This window comes from Ambystoma mexicanum, chromosome 2p (genome assembly GCF_040938575.1).
Source record: "Ambystoma mexicanum isolate Mex_15411 chromosome 2p, UKY_AmexF1_1, whole genome shotgun sequence".
In the NCBI taxonomy this organism is placed as follows: Eukaryota; Metazoa; Chordata; class Amphibia; order Caudata; family Ambystomatidae; genus Ambystoma; species Ambystoma mexicanum.
In genome coordinates this window covers 290,163,703-290,184,875 of record NC_090923.1, presented here as the reverse complement: position 1 = coordinate 290,184,875, position 21,173 = coordinate 290,163,703, and the positions used below count along the sequence as shown (strand labels likewise).

The following is a 21,173-nucleotide window of genomic DNA, read 5'->3' as shown; positions in this document are numbered from 1 at the left end:
TGTTGTGTTCTTTTATTAGTAAACATTTACTGGAATTTAGGGATCAGGGATTTCAACAAAACCTTTGAAATTCTTGTTAATTATGTGACTCATTGGAATTCATTGTTTAAAGATGGTCGAATTGTGATTGTGGGGGACCTCAACTCAAACTGTGTTGATATTGATTTACATGAAGATGCTCTCTTGCCCAATGTTGAGAACTGTAAACGAAGATATATAAGACGTTGGGTGTAAAGCTTGAGCGCACTTGGGTTGGCTTCTCTGCACACAATCACTCACGACTGGCCACTTAGGGCTCCAACATGGTCAAATGGGACAGCATTATCGACTATCGATTATATTTATGTCTCATGGTAGTGCCACTTTTCACACTATCATGAGATCTCATCAACCTCCCTCGTCAGCCACCCATCGCAACTCAAAGGTCTCCACCCTTGACTTAACTGCTACTAAATGGAACCTGAACGACACCACACATGACTTGACTGATGCCACCAATAACCTGAACACCTCGGTCCTGGGTCTCCTAAAATCCAATATCCACACCACCTCTCTACCAAAACCCATTACCCTAGCTCCAACCTCAACATTGAGCACATCGATTCCACTAGCTCTGGTGCACCCGCCAAGCACTGAGGTGAATCCAGCCTCCATAGACAACGCCAACTTGGAATTAACCACGGTCAAGGGTGCACTCTTTAATGCAAGGTCACTCTTGGCACATGCGCTAGATATTGCATACCTTATAACTACAAACAATCTAGACTTCCTAGCCATCACTGAAACATGGCTCCACAGCACCAGGCCTGGCACGCTCCCTTGCCATCCCTGAAAGCTACACTATCTACAGGACAGATATACAGGTCTCCAAAGGAGGAGTAGTATTTGTTGCTAAGAACCAACTCCTCATAAAGGAAATCCCTAACCAATAGTTCCATTCTGGTGAACTACTATCCATCAAAATGTCATTAACCTCTTCAGTCACCATGACCCTCAATCTTATAAATATATATATATATATATATATATACATATATATATATACACACCCCCAGGTCTTGTGCTTTCCTTTGAGGAAGATGTTGCACAACTCCTCTCAGTGAACACCAAGCCATCTTCACAAATCATACTGTTATGAGATTTAAATCTGGGATTCAACACCCTACCAATGACCATGCCCTCGCTAACACCATTGGAACGTTAGGCTTCTCACACCATATAATCAACCCCACACATATCAAAGGTCAAACACTTGACTGGCTGGCAGACCTTATTGTAACACTAACATCCCATGTGCTTGATCTGAGCATCACGTCATCTCCTTCACCAACCCGAAGAACTTCTCTGCAGATATCCTCCTCCCCAAGCACCAGCCTCCTTATCTAGAAACACGAGCAGCATCACAGCAAAGAAACTACTACGCCTGATGCACCCTATTACTGAATACCTAGACAACTTTGCCATTGACCCTTCCACTATGGTACAGGTATATAATCAAACTCTTTAGCTGCCATTGACAAAGTTACACCATTGAACAGGCGCAAAGCTAAACCTCTAGCCAACCTAAATTCATGGTACAGGCCAAACCTCAAAACTATGCACAGTACTAAGAGAACTGTTGAGACCAACTGGAAAAAATACCCTACTGAATCCAACGAAGACATCTTTACAGTTGCCTATAAAAGCTATAAACAGGCCATCCTCCAAACCAAAAGTGCCACTTATAACGAGATAATTGACCAAGCCAACTCCGGCACTAAGGAGCTCTTCACCGTTCTACGAGAACTTGAATCGCCAGTCCCACCGCAAGAATTGTGTGTTAAAGACACTGCTTGGTGCACAAATATACAAAAGCTCTCCTTGACAAGATCGCCCTATTACATTTGAAAATTGAATTAAAAAAAATAACTTACCCTCCCTAACCCGCCAGGTTCCTATATATACACCCCTGAACACCAATACACAATTTGAAATTGCCCCGATCTCAACAACAGAAGTAATTAAAATCATCCCAAGCCTCAAGCCTTCCAAGTGTACCCCTTTCATCACAACCCTAATCAATACCTCTTTTGAAACTAGCAATGTCCCAACTAACCTCAAAGACGCGTGGGTCATCCCTTTATGAAGACACCTACCTTAGACCCCTACAAACTACCGCCCTATAACAACATTACTTTTCCTCCTCAAAATATTGGGCAGAGCGGCTTATCTGCAAATCCAAAACCATCTGGAATCTAGCAACCTCCCAGTCCTTCGACAATCAGGCTTCCATCCCGGGCATGGCACTGAATCAGCCCTCCTGGATCTAAAAATACAAATGGACGAGATCAAAGATAAAGGCAATTTAGCACTCCTCCTACTACTAGGCCTATCAGCAGCCTTTGACTTAGTCTGCAAATAGAAAATAGAAGAGACTCAGTGACTCTGCGCCAAATTTTTCAAACTTAGTTTGATTTTATTGTGTTAAAAGCCCTTGATAACACGTGTTTCGGCTCAGCAGAGCCTTTTTCAAATCTGGGCTAAAGAAACAAACTGTCTTTGACAATTCGAACTGTATCTCAACATATCTGCAATTTCCAAACCATATTGTTCTAGATATATTCACTCATTTTCATGGTAGTAAGTTTTGTCTTGGGGTTAATCCCAGAATTTCTTCCTTAATATCATAAATCACTCACGTCGGCTCTATGCTGGTTGTCTGGTCCAGAAAATTTGTCTGGAAATCAGGGGCTTTTAACACAAAAAAATCCAACTAAGTTTGAAAAATTTGGCGCAGAGTCACAGAGTCTCTTCTATTTTCAAGTTAACTTTCAACGGCTTAGGCTTTATACCGTTGACTCTGGGAAATTGTGACAACTGATGACAACCACACTAATGAATACTAGATTTTGCAGATACTTAAACTAATAGGAAGGAAAAAGGTGTCGCCCACAGGACCAGCTGTACCAAAAAAGCCAAACTTTCATGTACTCTGCAAGTATCTCTCCTCAGCGTTCCACTTCTCAACCAAAGCTATTCATTAGATACAGTCCTTCCTATTCAACAGAACTATCAGGGTCTTCTCACCTACTGCAGTAGCATTGCCAGCCCCAGTCACCTGTGGAGTTCCTCAAGGCTCCCGTGTCCCCCATACACTCTATAATATTTTCACTAAACCTCTATTCAACCCTTTCGATGACTTGGGTGTCACCTAAACCAAATATGCAGAGAACACCCAAATCCTAATACCCATCACAGGGACATATGACTCGGAGTCAAAATCTCTAAATGAAATGTACCAAACCATCCAGGCCTGGATGGCCGTACATGACCTCTGTTTCAACGATGAAAAAACACAATTACTCCTCACAGGATCACAACACTGTCTAAACAAACTATGTGACTCCTTCAAAACCTTCGCTATAGATGGCATCACCATCAGTGTCTCCAAGGAAGTAAAAACATTGGGCAGTTACCATGATTCAGCTCTCACCTTAACCCAACAAGTCAACGCCACAGCATCTGCGACAGCTTACATTTCAAAGCTCATCTATGCCTGTAGACCTTTCCTGTCATCAGACAGCTCTATTACACTGGCTAGAGCTCTTACCTTATCCAGATTAGACTACTGCAACGCCCTCCATGCAGGTACTAACCGCCGCAATATCAAAAAACTTCAGGCGATTGAAAATAATGCTCTAAGACTCAACTTCCCATAAAACGAACACATCAGCATGACGAGACGGAATGCCCATTGGTTGCCGGTCCACGATCGAATCCTATTCAAAACCCTCTCCTTGACACAGAAATGTCTATCCAACTCAGCCCTAAATTAAGATCTGAATCTTCCTTTTGGGCCTTCTGTAAAAGCCTGAAATCCTGGCTTTTCACACGAGGACGGCTAAAGAAATTTTCTATCACAATTCTGTCTAAACATCTACTCTCCCCAGCACTGCTTACCCCAGGCATGACTCCGAACAGAATTGTTAACCTATACCTTACTACGCATGTATGTATGTACTTTTTTGCTTTATTCTCATAAAACCAGCCTTACTTTAAAAAAAACAGCACCTAGATGCCTTAGGGCTTGGTGCGCTTTCCAAATGTCAAAATAAATAAAGGTAGTTGGTTGTTAATGATGTGTTTGAACTTTGTAGTCACTCCCTCTGGTTATAGTGATCATTCAATGCTTTAAGCACGATTTAATGTTTCATTAGGGCCAATGGAACCACAAGTGGAAAACTTGACCAATTTGAAAACACATTTGGCAGGGAAACAAATTAGTTGGAGTGCCCTCAGAGCGGCAAGAGTAAATGAGTATTTATCTGAGTTATTTCAAGGCTCCTCGAATGATTGATAGCTCGATACATTCAATCCAAATAACTTTGGTAATTTTGTGGGCCTCCTGGTGAAATCCAATAGGATTACTAAAACATTGAACAAACATAATTTAAAGAAAAAGCACCAGCATGAATATAGTAAAGAGGTGGTTAACAGAAAAAGGAAACTGAGACGTGGCGTTAGAAGACTGAAGAATCAGGTGAATCTCTCCCTTGAACAGCGGAATACTCAAACAAAAAGCCTGCAGCAAACCTACAAGCACTGGCTTGATTTCACACATGCTAAAAGGTTTCAGATTGATGCAGAGGCTATGATGTGTATTTTTAAAAAGAACATTTCTCAAGCCTTGTGGCGACTGGTCAACGGGGTGGACCTGCCAAATAATGACACACAGATAATAGGAAGGTAGGAATCCTCCTCGGTTTCCTGTTTCACCTCTACTTGCGCTATGCCAAATTTAGCTTCTTCTGAATTTGTTCCTGATAGGGAGAGGACTGAACCCTTGGCTCACATTGGTTTTTGCTCTGATGAGTTAATAACTGTGTGTCACACTCACCTGAATTCTGCAGGAGTGATGGATTGGACCCCTGGACTGAGTTCTGGTTCTCTGTTCTAGTGTTCTTCAGTGCCACAAAGGTTTGCCTGTGGAAACAACCATGGGTTTAGTGTTCTAATCTGCAGTGTCTCACCCTACCCCTTCCCCGAGTGCCTGGGTGTGAGTGTGAGTTCAATCGGGCTCACCTTGTTTAATGTTTTGATGAGCTCTCCATGCTGAGCTAAGCAGGGGTGCGTGCTGGAACAAGAGGTGTCTTCTAACCATTTACGACACTGGTTCGGTAAGTATTTGTCCGGTTATGTCTTTCATATGTGATTGTCCTCTTACAAGTCTTTTCTTTTTCAGATCGTGGGTTGCGGTAGCTGTTGTCGGCATGGATCGAAGAATCCTGACTGAAGACCTTGCAGTTGCAGGTAAGTTTGCTGTACAGTTTTTGGAAATTGTCTATTTATTGTCTTTAATCTTCCAGGGTCGGGTTCGAGGTGAGTCGTGCTGCTAGGGGCCTCGAGCGGAGAAGAAGGCACGAGTTCGGAGATGCGTGGGTAGAAAAGCCGCGTCAAGGAATTCCCAGGTAAGCTTACCGCTGCTGCAACACTGACTGGATCCGAGCTGGGGACGCAGTGAAGGACAAGAAGAGGTTGCGAGCTGGAGTTCGTGCAGGGAAGCAGTGGCGAGTAGCTGGAAGGAAGCAGGTAAGGTGTAGCGTGCGGCAGGCAGAAGAAGCTGAGCCACTACCAAGCGAAGGTAAGACGGAGTAAGAAGAAGTTGGATCGAAGATTCCACGTCAGCAGAGGATCTTCGGAGCTGCAGTGAGTGTGGAAACAGAAAGTCACACGAAGCACAGGATGCTGACTGGGTGTGGCTTATATAGACAGCCATACCCAAAGACTAGACCGCACCATACAGAATGGGCACCAGGAACAGGAAATGAAGCTCTTAACAGGAAGTGGACCTGGTTCTATGCAATGCTGTATGATAAAGGGTGGATGAGAACTCAGGAGCCCCTCATGTGTCTTGTGCGCCAGGCCCTAGTCCACATAATCCCAATCTGACTATTAAAAAAGGGCGAAAGTGTGTTTGGGAGCTTGTTGCTTCTGACACTGTGATAAATAACAGAGAGCCTATAGTATGGGCTCACATTATATCATATTATTTTAAAAAAATAGTCAAATACACCTCTCTTCCACCCTCCTGGTCATTTGCGTACATTGTTGCTATATTTAAAAAAGGTGATTCGATAAATCCCTTAAATTATAGACCTATATTTATCCTTGACGCTGATAGTAAGGCTTTCGCCTCAGTCATGTTGATACATCTGTAAAACTGGGCGAAGGAAACGCGTGGGTTGGAGAAGTGGCAGATTGGTTTTCGTGGAAATATGGGTACCTCCTTAAACGGCTTATGATGAAATGTATCCAGCACTTCCTGGGGGTTTGGGGAGTATAAATCCATATATGCTGCATCAATAGACCTAACTTCTGCATTTGATGCAGTAGATCGTAACCTATGATGGTCTTTTGAGATTCAAAATTGCTCTCAATGCCAATACTAATGTGCACGTTCGTTAAAACCACTCTGGCCAATTGTGACGTATAATACCAATTGATTGTGGGGTAAGGCAGGGATGCATCTTAGCTACCTGCTGATTCAGTTTTTACATAGCTGATATTGGGGAAGGTTTATAAATTGGGTATTTTCCCTGTTTTTTTGTTATCAGGGGATCCATTTATAAACGTGAAAATTGCAAAACATCTGACAGAACAAAAAAACGGATTACCCCCCTTTCTGCCCATATTGTGGTGACCGGTGAAAAAAGATTTTTCTTTAAAGATTCTCCGCCATGAAGCTTAAGTGAAACATTTTTGTATATTCACACACTTAAATTTTATTTCTCACATAACAAATTGTTATTTAGAACAGCACAACAAGTGTGGTGTAAATCAACAATGATTAAAAACTTACTAGCAAACAAATATACGACAAATAAGAAAAGCAATCAAGGCATAAAACAATCCAATAAATGGGGTAAGAAAAAGGAAGATATTTGTGATTTTTCACTGTCGGCACAGTTTCAAACAGATATCTATTGATTTAATCTGACACTCTTAGGTGTTTGTTTAACACTATCGTCAAATTTCATTTAAACATTCCAAGATATGACATCACCCATTTTTCTATAGAAAAGTAATCCTAATTTCCTGTTTAGACACAAATACAAGACTTATTTTATTACAGTCTTAAAAGCTAGTCGACATGTTTCAGCCACATTCTTAATGAGACACTGGGCCTCATTACAAATCAGGCGGTCCGGAAATAACGGTGGCGGTAAACCCGCCGCCAACGTTGTTTCCGGACCGCCTTATCCCGTCTCCTGCAGGCGGGAGGTGATGTTCCCGCCAGGTTTGACCTGGCAGGTTAAACACCGCTCGCCTGCAGGCGGACGAGGAAACACCGGCAGCATTACGAGATGCTGCCGGTTTTTCCATGATCCCCATTCCCATTGAGTCCTATAGGACTCAATGGGAATGGGGATTACCACCATTCTGCCTCCGTGATTCCCAGAAAACTGGGGTTGTAATGCCCCGGTAATTCCGGGAATCACTGAGGTGGAATGGTAATACGAGTCCGGCGGTAACCAGGTGGTTTTACCGCCTCGGTTACCGCCGGACTCGTAATGAGGCCCACTATCTCTAGTGTCCTTTTTGGATTGTTCTATTGGCCTTCAGGACAGGAGTATTTCTTTTATTATTGTGTTAGTCTTCTATACCCCCATGGCATAAGGTTGATCACACTACAAAAACCATAAAAACACAATGGGCCTCATTACGAGTCCGGCGGTAACCGCGGCGGTAAAACCACCTGGTTACCGCCAGACTCGTATTACCATTCCGCCTCTGTGATTCCCAGAATTACCGGGGCATTACAACCCCGGTTTTCCGGGAATCACGGAGGCGGAATGGTGTAAATCCCCATTCCCATTGAGTCCTATGGGACTCAATGGGAATCTGGATCATGGAAACACCGGCAGCATCTCGTAATGCTGCCGGTGTTTCCTCGTCCGCCTGCATGCGGGAGGTGTTAAACCCACCAGGTCAGACCTAGCGGGAACATCACCTCCCGCCTGCAGGGGTCGGGATCAGGCGGTCCGGAAACAACGGTGGCGGCGGGTTTACCGCCACCGTTATTTCCGGACCGCCAGGGTCGTAATGAGGCCCAATGTCACAACTTAGTGATTCATGGCGGGACTAATCCACTCAATATTTCAAAAACCTGAGTATATTGTATTGCTAAACTATACTAATTGCCTGAACCGTAAATACTTGGTTTTGAGCAATTTATACACCAGTCTGTACATTTCCACAGATATATGGACATGAGGACATTTGTATTAGTAAATAGGTTACGACGGGGCTAAATTAATGCTCCCAAAGGTTCCCTATCTTGTTTATCGTCGCTGATCAATTTAGTAAAACAAATTCTTGAAAATACTTTACATATTCGCCGTGGTTCTCATGGTATTTACTATTTCCCAAATAGCTTTATCATTCATGTATTACCTTGTAAAATTCTGTAATGTTCTAAAAATTAACAGAATCTTGTTAATCACTTCCTTATAACACAGCACATTGTTTCTGCAAGAAAATCTGTGAACAAGGGGGAAGGAAAACAGAAGGTCAAAGAAAAGGTCACTTTGGATCTCAGGGAATTTATTTTGTCAGATACTCTATCAAAAAACAGAGGAGAAAAAGGTAAGAAGGGAGAATTCCTAATCCTTCAGACTGCGATCAGTGTGAAGATGCTTTTTCCACTAATTTTTAATCGTGATGGTTTTTAGTGACTATTCGATCATTTATCTACTTAACCCATGCTCTGTGCATTTAAGTATACCCCTCTATTCTACCAGTTTCAAAAACGGAACTGAAGGTCGCACTTACTTTTTCACGGTTTTAGTTGGGAGAAACTTGCGTAGTCCTTTGCACAATTTATTCTTGCGCCACTTGCTGTTTTAAAAAGTGTGAACATGATAATAGTCATCTGGATGAGCGCTCCCTGCACCCAAAACACTTTTGAACAAGCAAGATTTACCATAGCCTGCTGCTTTTAAACTATTATTTCTAATGTGTAAAGATGAGAATGAAGGCTCCATGAGCACAAACACTCATTTTAAAAAGAGGCAAAAACATGTCTTCAACCTACTTTTCAGAACTTATAGCATTGCAACTATGTCTAAGACAGACCCTGCTCGATTCTTATCTAAACTGCATTCTACTTACCGAATGGTTTCTTCTGTGTAAAGGGAGGGTCTGCATCTAGAGGTCATCCATCCTTCTAGAGTATCCGCCTCTCCACAGCCGCGTTTTCCAAAGCAAATGCCACTGTTGTGGGAAGGTCTTTTTATACAGTCTATTTGTCAAGTGGTGTTTGTAATACTAGTCACGTGATCAAACCATCATCTTTGGTATCTTGAGATCGCTCGAAAAACGGCCATCTTGTAGTGGAAATGCAAGTTTCCTGTATAATGATCTCTTGTTGGGCTGTGTATCTCACAGTATCAGAGAGCATTCATGGCTTTATTTATATATCCACCATGTCTTTAGTTGTAAAGTGGAGCAGAGAGAAATTTTAGTCAGTTATCTTTGGTTGCATTGTTTTTACTACATGTATACCGAGTTCATGAACTTATCCGGTGTTTGTTTAAAGTACACTTGAATAGTAATTCCCAAATGTGGTTCAAAAACTATTTTTGTTTCTTTGTTCAAGGAGAGTCCAAATTATTCCTTCTTGTTGTATCGCATTTCTGAAAGAACAGTACTTAGTTCTGACATATGGATGCTTTACACCGCCAAAGATATTTTGAATTCATTTTACCGAATATATCTATTTATGATGAGCCCATGTCCCAACTTGTAATCAAAGTGCATAGGAGATGACCTTGCACTGTTGTATGTTTTTATACTTATGTGGCACTGGACCCTTTTATTGATGTTCTGTAATACACCCATCATATCAAAATATTCCACTCAATTTAGGAATTTAAGCCGTGTTTCACTGTATCCAGATTATATATCCCGCTTTGTTCGCTTTTTGATAGCAAGAAATCCCTGTTACCACCTCTTTCAGTGGGCATGTTTCTTTCCAGGCGATAATTCTTGGGTTGGAACAGATTTGTAGTTCCTGCTGTATGATTTTTATCATTGGAGCTGCTGTGTCTGTCAAACATTTTGCGTATAGCGAAAGCTTTTTCCATTGAACTGTCATGAACAGTGAATTGAGGCCCAGTTCTTTCCGTATGACTTGAATCGGTGTAGAAGCCGGGAGGCCAAGCAGTTTCTTCCAGAACTGACCTTGAAATGAGAGGCCATAATTTGTCCGCCAGATTTAGAAGGTCTTCCGACCCATATGTGAGAGTTGGAATGACTTTTTCTCTATAAAATTCTACAATGGTTAGCCAAGAGAATTTACAATATTTCCTTTTGAGACTTAGGGCTTGACTTGTTAATGTTCATACTTTGATGTTTAAAAGTTATATTGCTTCCGATTCCACACTACTCAAACAAGTTATTATACCCAAATAACTGAAGGACTGGACCTTTGATATTTCGTCTGTTCCCAGGTGCCAGTTGAATTTCCTTGTTTTGGTTCCTGCTCGACCCTTATTGAGGGTTAGGATTTTTGTTTTTTTAATGTTTATCTCTAGCTGGTTAACCACAGCAAAGTTTTATAGACCCCTTAGCTGACGCTGCAGACCAAATTCTGTGAGATCTAACAAAACAAGATCATCTGCATAAAGTAGGTGAGTGATAACTGTGTTGCCCAACTTTGGTGGAAAGCAATGAATCGAAGCTAAGTATGTTCCCAAGTCTGAGATGTAGAAATTGTTTAAAGCGGAGGCGAGAGCGCAACCCTGCTTTACGCCTCTGAATGTCTTGATTTCTGCACTTCTCCTGTTGTTGCAATTCATAATCTAAATGATGTTTCAGTGTGAAGACCTTTAATTTGAGCGAGTAGATCATCCGGAAAATGTTTCTCTTTGAGTTTTACCCATAGTCGGGTTCTACTAATACTGTTGAACGCTTTGGTGAAATCAATAAAAGCTAGATGTAATTTAGAGTTTGTATTTGTGGTTTTAGCTTTGAGCATGGATAAAGGCTGGGGGCACCGTTCCGAAGCCCTTTTACGAATAACGCTTGGAAGGGATCTTGGAGGTCGTTAAGCTCCACCCATTTGATCAATCTTTTCAAGGGTAGGGAGGCATATATTTTCCCTATGGTGTCTAAAAGGGCTATGGTCCTGTAGTTGGTTGGCTCTGCCCTCCCTCCATTCTTAAAAATTGGAATTATATTGTCTGTCTTCCATGACCTCGGTGTCTGTTTTTTCCTCAATCATTCTTGAAGGATTACATCCAACAGTCTGGCCCAATGCTCAGGATGGGCATTCAGCATTATGTTTGATATTCCATCTGGACTTAGGATGAGATTTGTGCTGAAAGTAAACAGAAGTGCTCCAAAGTCCTTAATCATATGAGTAATGTATTTCTTCGTCAGAAGGAGAGGCCAGCTGTGGCCTTAAGAAATTAGAGAGCTCTAATGCCTATGCATTTCGATGGGCCCTCTATTTCACAATGAATTGCGTTGTTATATAAGCAAATTCATAAGCCCATGTCCATTGGTATAAAACATGCACCATAAAATATATCAAGGATGTGATGCAGGAAATATATCAGTAATGTACAACAAGAAGAACAATATGTACATACCACAATGTGTATCCAGTAACATGGCATTAGAGGGAAAAAGGGAAAAAGATAAAAAGAAAGTTCATGTAGCTATGAGTAAATCAGTACTAGAAGACCATTAAATGGATGCCATAAAAAGTACCTTTATTCTGTAGCTGTTCATAAAGACGAAAAATGTTGTTTAATGCGGGAGTTTAGAATCCTATGTTTCAATTTTCTAAAGACAAATTGTGCCAATCTGCGTCAGTCTTACTTGTAAACTGTGTAAATAAATCACTTGTTCTAAATGCAAGGTAAAGTCGCTTACTTTTACAGCGTCCATGCGTGTCTGTGTAAAATGCATTGGGCCTCATTACACGGAATAGGGTGCTAAGGGATCACCGGCACCAGTAAGGGCACCGGTGCCGGTAATCCCTTACCACCCTATTCCGAGGTCCATTAGCGGTCCCTTCCATAACGCTGGTTTAGCAGGCGTTATGGAAGGGACCCCTTAAGGGACTTCAGAGCTAATAACGGTACCGCAAATTGCGGTACCGTTATTAGCTCCATCCCCATTCCTATGGAGCGCTATGGGGGCTCGAATGGGGAATGATTTCCGGAATGGGGACTTACCGGGTCCTCCAAGGTTGGAATGACCCGGTAAGTCCCTATCTCGGGAACCCGGACCCGGATTGCGGTAAGGGGGAAGCCGCCTACCGCGTAATGAGGCCCACTGTCTGAATATTATGTGTCTCCAGTCCGAGCCTGAGGAGAGGCCTGGGAACGGAGCACCAAGGGGTGTGGCCCAGACCGAGGTGCCTCGCGTCCCGATTTCAGCTAGGAGGCCGAGACCGGGACGTACAGAGCGCCAGATTAAACTCAAGGTAAAACGCTGTGTACACTTTCATGTTTCAAAAATAAACTGAATGAAAGTGCTGCGGCCCACTGTCTGCTTTCTAAAGTATACACCAGCACCTCAAAAGGTTGTAGCATAAATGGAAAGAGCCACGCCTTAGTGTGCAAAGGTGTTTATGTGTCCATGACAATAAGGCTGGGTGTCATGGAAACCCAAAGTCCATGCTGGCTGTATCCACTGTGTACCCAGGGAATTGCAACTCACTGGGTTGTGCTACTCTGAATGGGTATTAAAACAATAATGAAAAGACGGGGATGGGTCAGAAAAACATATGCTACGTAAAACTTAATAAATATTATACCTTTACGTGATGCATGAAACTCAAGTCTGTATATATAAATAAAGGGGATAGGTCAGAAAAACATGTATTACCTGAAACAAAATAAATATAATACTATCATGTGATGCATCAAACTCAAGTCTCTATATTGTGTAGCATGATCTAGATAAGTCCTCATAGTGTGCTAAAATGCTAACATATATGATATTTCCTATAGATATTACAAACTTCTCTGTTCTTTGTACCCATTGTGCATAAGAATCAAATCAAAATGTGTGTGCAAAAGACATAAACGCACAAGTATATGTGATACATCGTGAGGCGTGGCTACATGGCTGCGGGATAGGAAGCTCTCCTGAACGCTCCTGCAGATCCTTTACTGATCCGGAGAAAAATCATGCTTTAAACCTGCCATGCACGTCTACAAGCACAACCAGAGATGCATGAATATCTTGAGCACAGAATGAGCAACAACAAAGAGTGTTTTGCAAAATGCAGGACGAACATCGAGTAACTGTAATCTTGAAGAGCCCGACCCTCGGTGGATGGCAAAATGGCAGACGGAAGAACAAAGGAAAGGGCCTTGTGACATTGCAGCGCAGCAGGAGGTGCAGCGCAAGGGAAACGAAAGCAGCGCCCTTGATGTGGATGTGAGACCGGAAAGGCTCGTGCTGCACTGCTGAGGCAGAGGACTGTGGGAGAGAAGAAGAGGTCCCCTAAAACGGGACGGAACGAGCAAGGAAGCCGCTGGGCCCGTTGGGCCAGTGCTCGTGAAGGCGGTCACTGAACGCGACGAATCCGACACGGCATGAAATAGTGAGGTGGGGGTGACTTCCAGCCCCTGCGGCGATGCACGTACTGTGGCGAGGGGGTGTCCTTGCACCACTCGTGGCACCCTGGCACGTGGGCCCTGTGATCGACGAGATGAGTAAGGACACACAGGCATCACCTCCCCCCAGGCGGAGAGACTGAGACACTGTTGGTGGCTCCAGCCCTGGATGGGCATCCTAGCAGCAAAACACGAAGTGTGTACTCGCTGGGCCCATTGGCCTGTACATTGGCGGGCTGTGAGAGCAGCCGTTGTGAGCCTACGGTGTGGTGAGCGGGTGCTCATTGTGACGGTGTGCGCCCCTAACGACATTGGGAGACGGCACAGGGAGTTGCCCCCATCCTACACTTACGGCAGAGCTCACGTTCGAAGCGAGCCGGTCGGGCCATAGGGGGCATTACCGCAGGAAGAGCGGACTGGGAGAGCCCGAGCTGCAGGGTGTAATTCGCGTGCTGCAGCGCGTGGGAGGCCGATGGACAGACATGTCGGCAGCAGTGAGAGGTAAGGAGTGAGGGGGCCAGGGGGAGCACTATTTCGGATATACCTAATTCATTAACAATGAGGGCTTCCTCCCCCTGCCGCTCCTTGGAACCGTAGGGGGCCCCTGGACCCCTCCTGGCACATGATGGAGCTGGGGCCCATGCTGGGACTGAGACCTGATAAATAGGGCACCGCCTTGAAAGCATACACGTGGCCGCGGTGAGATGTCAAGAGGCACCCACATATGCAACAAAGTGAGTGCTGAATCACGCACAGTGGAAGTGGAGCTGTAGAAAACCACCTGGGACGGAGGTATGCGGCCTTCCGGATAAGAGGTCTGCCTAGAGCACACAAGAGTGGCACACCACAGTACTGCCAACAACCAGCGATGGGACGCATTTGGGACCCTGGAAACATAGTGACAGGGGGGGCACCTGCGGGTGTCTCAGGGAAGTAGAACATCACTGGGGCACCCACCCAGGGTGGCATAGCACAGCTGCCATTGAGCCGGGTGCCTACGAGGCGGCAGCTGCAGCCAACTGGATGAGGAAATCAAAAACCCCATGGCGCCACGAGCAGAGGAGGACCCTGCGAGATCAGTGGTGACATGTCGTCTAAAGGCGCTAAGATGAAGAATAAACAGATGACGCTAGAGGCATTTGCGACAAGTCAGACGCCCTGGATGCTGGGTGTAGTGTATGGGTCAATGGAGCAACCTCAATCCCAAGTCAATCCAGAACCTAGCAATCAGCAGATATTGGATGCGATTGGGGTGCTGCAAACCAAATTGGAGGGCAAGATTGACGCAGTGGCAATTGACTTGCCACTGGTGCGCCAGGATGTTCGCACAATTGCCGAACGCACGAGCAAACTGGAGGAGCAGGTGAAGAAGAATACCGAGATACGGGCATAGACGTCGAAAGACGTGAACGTTCTGATGCAAAGAGTAAAGCTGCTGGGAGACAGGGCAGAAGAGTAGGAAGGGAGGGCCCGTAGAAATAACATACGTATTGTGGGCCTGCCGGAAAGTGTTCAAGGTGCGGACTCCACTAATTATGTGGAGAACTTACTGCTGCAGGAAATTGGTGCGGGAGAACTCTCTCAGGGATTTACAATTGAAAGGACACCCCGCTCCCTTGCTAGGTTACAGAGACCGGGAAAAGATACTAGCCTCCTCCAGAGCAGGAGGGAGGATTCAAAGGGACTCATCAAAGGTTGCTGTGCACCCTGACTATACATTTCAAGTCCAGAAGAGGAGGGCTGATTTCATCACCACAAAGGCCAGACTACGGAATGCGGGTCTCAAGTATATGCTTTTATACCCTGCAACACTGAAATGATCTACAACGGCAAATCCCTATTTTTTGAATCGCCTGAAGAAGTTCACGAATGGATGGACAGGATGCAGTTACCAGAGGAGCCCGAGACTGGCCAGGGACCTGGATAGTGCTGGGGCCGAAATATGAGTCGTAATGGCAAAGCAGACAACCCAGTGCCCATGCAGCGATGCAGACCTGTGAACTGTTGCAAAATGTGCAAACAGAATGCTATAACTAATCATGATACATCAATGATGCAGGAGTGTTACGGGTATCGTGGAGGTCTGGTTGCGGGAATGCCAACGTGAACCCCCCCTTTAGAGTAGTTGAGGACTGAGTTGTTAGGGTCCGCCCGTAGAGCACCATGAAAGTTGTATTACGACAAAGTGGAATGGAGCGGGAACGGAATTATCCCAGCATGCATGGCATAGCGGGACAAGTTATGTTGGTATTAGTTGTTGGGGTGGTAGTTGGGTATGGGGGTGGGGGAGGGAAGGGTAAGGAGGGTAATGGGGGGCCTGTCACAAATAATAGGAAGTTGCATCGAACTCCTCCCCAGGCCAGCTACAAGCTGGTGTCCTCACAAACTTTCCAGTAAAAGCAATGATGGCTAACATGATACGAATCATGACCTGTAATGTAAGAGGGCTAAATAACTATGTGAAGCGCAAGAGAGTGAGTATGTACATCCGGCGCCATAAGGTGGGATTAGCGTTGTTATTGCAGGAGACACACCTAGACAGACAGAAGCAAAAGAACCCGGAAAGGGCGTGGGGAGGAGTTCTGGTTGGCTCTACATACTCGACGTATGCGAGAGGGGTCCTTATTTGGATAGCTCCGGACATACCATTCAAAGCACTGGAGGTGAAATCTGATAATGAGGGGAGGATGGTGATGGTGAATGGAGTTCTAGAAAACCGAGAGGTTTGTGTGGTGAATACATATGCCTCTAATCATGATGCCACAGCGTTCTTTAGATCACTACATGCTAGATTGGAGCTATACAGAAGTGGCACTTTGATTTGGGGTGGGGACTTTAATTGTACACTGGACCCAGCTCTAGACAGGTCTGATTCCAGGCACAAGAGGCCACCTCCCTCCCCCCGGCAAAGGTACTGAAATCGCTAGTACAACACTTTAATCTGCGAGACTTGTGGAGGGTGGAGCATGGAGAAACAAGAGGGTATTCCCATTACTCAGCGCCACATAAGGAGACTGAGGAGTGAAGCAATGCAGGACTCTGCATTTGCTGAACACGACAGGAAAGAAAACACTGAATACATAGAAGTGAATGAGGGGAGCGTAAATAAAGTGAGCACAGTCTGGGAAGCATACAAAGTGGTAACCAGGGAAGTTATGATAGCCGAATCAGGGGGTGTGCAAAAGGTACTGGTTAGGGAATTGGAGGCGACAGAGAGGGAATTGAAGGAGGGGAAGGGGGAGGCCTTGGTGGGACGGCAGCAGCTGGAAGAGATGATAGCGCTATGACAAACCAGCCTTTCACAATGGGAAAGGCTTGGGAAGTTTAATTATGCAAAATACGTGAAGAGAAGTCATGCGCACGGAGATAAAGCGGGTAAGATGCTGGTGTGGTCGTGTAAGCGTGAGACAGTCAGGCCTCCTATTTGCTCAGTCAGAAACGTGATGGAGAAGGAAGTAGGGACACAGGATGGGACAAGTGAGGTGTTCTCGGAATACTGTAAAGCATTATATGCAGCACCCCACGACAGCACAGAGGAAGAAATACGAGATGTACTACACCAGATTGATCTGCCCAGGCTAGAGGACTCCCAGGCGGATCTACTGGAGACCCCCATAACACCGGAGGAGGTGGCGGCCACTATCGGATCCCAAACCGCGGGGAAGGCACCGGGGACGGATGGTCTCCCAGGTGAGTTCTACAAGACATATGCGGACATCCTAGCGCCGCTCCTGGCTAAGGTGTACAATGAATTGTTTGAGGCCAAGATACTACCTGCAAGTATGAGAGAGGCCCTGATAGTGCCGCTGCTCAAACCAGGTAAAGATGGTACGGACCGTGGATCCTATAGGCCACTGTCCCTACTGAATCAGGACAGCAAAATCCTAACAGCGGTCCTGGTGAGCAGACTCCGGAAAGTGATACATGTGCTGATCCACCTGGATCAGACGGGGTATGTGCCAGGTAGGAGTATCTCGGACAACCTGAGGCGGCTTCACCACGTGATTTGCAGTACAGCATACATGGCGCTGTGGCCTCTCTAGATGCTGCAAAGGCATTTGATTCAGTGCATTGGGACTGGCTGTATGCCACGATGTAAAAAAATGGGAATTGGAACGCAGTACATGAGATGGGTGCGTCTTATATACACAGAACCGATTGCCAGGGTCAAGACAGGCAGGAGGTATTCAGTGGCTTGGCAGCTGTACAGAGGTACTAGACAGGGGTGTCCGCTGTCCCCGATGTTATACATACTGGCAGCTGAACCCATGGCGGCATATTTGAGAAAGGAGTATGGGGATGTAGGCATAGATATAGATGGGAGTAGACACGTGGTATCGATGTACGCACACAACGTGTTGTTACAGATGCGTGACCCCGAGGTGAACTTGCCATATATGCTAGAGGTGTTGGATAACTCTAGAAAGCTGACAGGTATTAAAGTAAACAAGAAGAAATCGTGCCTATTCCCAATAGCAGCCACTGCTTTCCTGCAAGAGTAAGAGCTGCAAGCTCTCTCCCAACCCTGGTGCAGAACTACATTTAGATATCTGGGTATCAACATCCACCGGGACCCCTCCCAGGAGCATGAATATAAGACATTGCGTGCCAAGGCAAGCCTAGTTGCTTCAATGGGTTTCTGGAGCAAGCTGCACTTGTCGGTGATAGGGAGGGTGGCACTGTTAAAAATGGTGGCACTGCTGTGACTTATGCACTGCTTTCGGAATGTCCCATAAGACATACCGGGGCGCTTCTTCAGGAAGCTGTAGAAGCTGTGCAGAGGGTTCCTGTTGCAGGAAGGATGGCATAGGGTAGCTTTGAACACATTGCAGAGGCCGTATGATCAGGGAGGGCTGCGGGTACCGAATTTCGAGCTTTATTTCCTGGCGTGCCAGCTGCGGCAAGTGTTGAAATGGATGGCTGATGAACCCACAGTAGAGACAGCACTACTGCAGCCCATGCTAAAGGGACGTCACCTGAGAGACCTCCTTTGAGCCCCTGCGGAGGGACGGGTGGTGTGCTGTTACCTGGTAAAACTGGGAATGCGGATTTGGACCAAGGTGTACATGGTTGTGGAAATAACTGACCCGCTCTCCCCGCATATACGGATAGTGGCCGCTGTGGGCAACAGAGAGAGCGACCGGACTATGGTAGAGGCAAGATGGGAGTCACAGGGGGTGGTTACGGTCGGTGATCTGACGGGGGAGAGGAGGTGGAAAACGTTTGAGGAACTGCAGAAGGAGTCTGGGATGCAGGCAGGACAGTTCTTACTACACATCACGGCCAAGGGGCTACTGCGCAGTCGATGGCCTAACGCTACGGAGGGGGATATTGTAAATGAGCATGTTGAGATGCTACTTACAGCGGCAGAAGGTGGACATGAGGTGTCCAGAATTTCCGAGGTCTTGCTGGGCTGTACTGCACAGGCTGTACTGAACTGTAAAAGCAAATGGGAGTGGGAATTAGGGAGGGTATTGGAGGAGAGGGAGTGGGGGGGATTATGCAATACCACAAGAAGGTCTCCAAGAATGCAAGGCTGCAATTGATACAGCTATACATTGTGCACAGGGTATATCTTACACCAGCGGTGGTCTCCACATTTAGAGGGGTAGAGAAACAAGTGTGCCCCAAATGTAAAATAGAGGAGGCAGAGCTCACACACATGTTTTGGGGATGCCCGGTCATACAAGATTTCTGGGAGAAAGTGTCAATAAAGATAGCGAAGGGTGGTATAGAACTAGATATCGAAAGTCTGGAAGCCTGCATGCTGGGACGATATAAAAAGAATACGAATGACAAGCCGCTGAATAAATTGAGGGATTTGATATCCATTAAAACCAAGTGTAGCATAGCCATGGGATGGAAAGCTACAAGAGCACTGTGCATAGGCAGATGGTGGAGAGAACTGGAGAAGTGGTGCACTGCGAAAAACAGATGTGGCAGAAAGTGCTTAGAGCGCAAATGGAGGAGTCTGGGATAGGTCTACAGAGATAGATAGCGCTGACAGTAACGCTGTTTGCAAATACAGAAATTAACAGAAGTATGCTACAGAGGGTGGAGGGGGATGCAATAATAGTTATTGATTAAATACTTATGTGCAGGCTGGTGGGAGGTGGGCGGGGCAAGGCTGGTGGTAATCAGGGAGGGGAGAGTGGTTATTGTAGTTGAGCTTGTTGCTCTGTGTGATGTATTTGTTGAGTTATGTAAAATCTAATAAAAACATTTTTTTTTAAAGTATATATGATACATCAATCAGTATGTGTTGTAGGTTCATGCTAGGAAACTGTTGATATTACTTAAACTGTCGTATATCAACCATTTAGGTAAAAGCGCTTACAGATGTCAATCAATGAGAAAAGGAAGAGAAACATCATAATGTCAATTGTTTGGATAAAGTCAACCAAGATATTTCCGTGTAGGAGAGTCATTGGGCCTCATTCCGAGTACGGCGCTAACCAATGGCGCTATTAACGCCTTGGTTGACCCCGTACCCGGAACGGCAGCGCCTTGGTGGATGGCGGAATCACCGCCCCATTCCAAGGTTGGCGGGGCGGTAATTCCCCATTCACCAAGGCTCTTCCCCATTTCCAAATGAGTCCCCATAGGGCTCAATGGGAATGGGGAAGATGCAAATAACGGTGACCTTTCATTACGGTCACCGTTATTGGCTTGGAGGCCCCTTTGCGCCCTCGACTTTAACACCTGCTCAAAGTAGGCGTTAAGGGGGAGGGCGCAGAGGGAACTCGGAGTATGGCGGTAAGGGAATACCGCCACCGGTCTCGTTACCGGTGGCCGATATCCATTACCGCCATACTCGGAATGAGGCCTATTGTCATGATGCCTACCCCCGGGCATCCGGACCCAGCCCAGCAGCCTCGGGAGCAGGCATCCAGACATTTTATGAGACCCCAGCAGCCCCGGCTGGGGTCTATCTGGGTTCAGTCCTGGCGCCTTAGGCACCAGGCTCATAATAGACATCAGTCCTGGCACCATAGGTGCCAGGCTCATAGACATTACATACCTCCTGCAGACCATGCTGCAGATGAATCAAAGCCCACTTGAGGCCTGGATGGCACTATTTTATTACAGGGACTATTTTTACTCGGGTGTGGTTCTGGGGAACTTCTTACCTGGGACTACTTTGCAGGCTATTTAAACCACGCCCGAACAGCAGCCCATGCTTCGCGTTATTCTGCACTTCAGCAGCGTGACGCTCACCGTGCCTGCAGCATCCAGTCCTCTGCCACGCCCGCCTCGAACCTGGACACCATCCTAGAAGAAAGAGAAATAAGAACAAGAACTTACCTTTTAATCTTCATCTGTTCCCGAATTCGCCGCACTTCAGAATTGGAAAAGACACGTCGGAAATAAAAGCATCGCATCGCTAGCAGGCGCGCCGCGCCATACCTACCAGTCTGCATCTCCCCGGTTCAGCGCTGCAGCCATCATTTCATCACGGCATCCGTGGAACCTGGAAGGGAAGGAAAAAAGAGAACAAGGTGAGCCGGGTGCTAACAAAGACAATCAAAGCAACCATATTATACTCGCCAGAGTTAC

At 45.7% G+C, this 21,173-nt stretch overlaps 1 protein-coding gene across 1 annotated transcript in view; it reads left to right on the top strand.

Annotated features, from left to right (window-relative positions):
* The window catches only part of LOC138566385 (syncytin-2-like), a 162,836-nt gene that overhangs the window by 36,581 nt on the left and 105,082 nt on the right, over window positions 1–21,173 (top strand). Inside the window, exon 2 of the mRNA XM_069643569.1 lies at window positions 8,499–8,625. The gene's annotated coding sequence lies outside the window, so the exon portion shown is untranslated. The remainder of the gene's footprint in view (window positions 1–8,498; window positions 8,626–21,173) is intronic.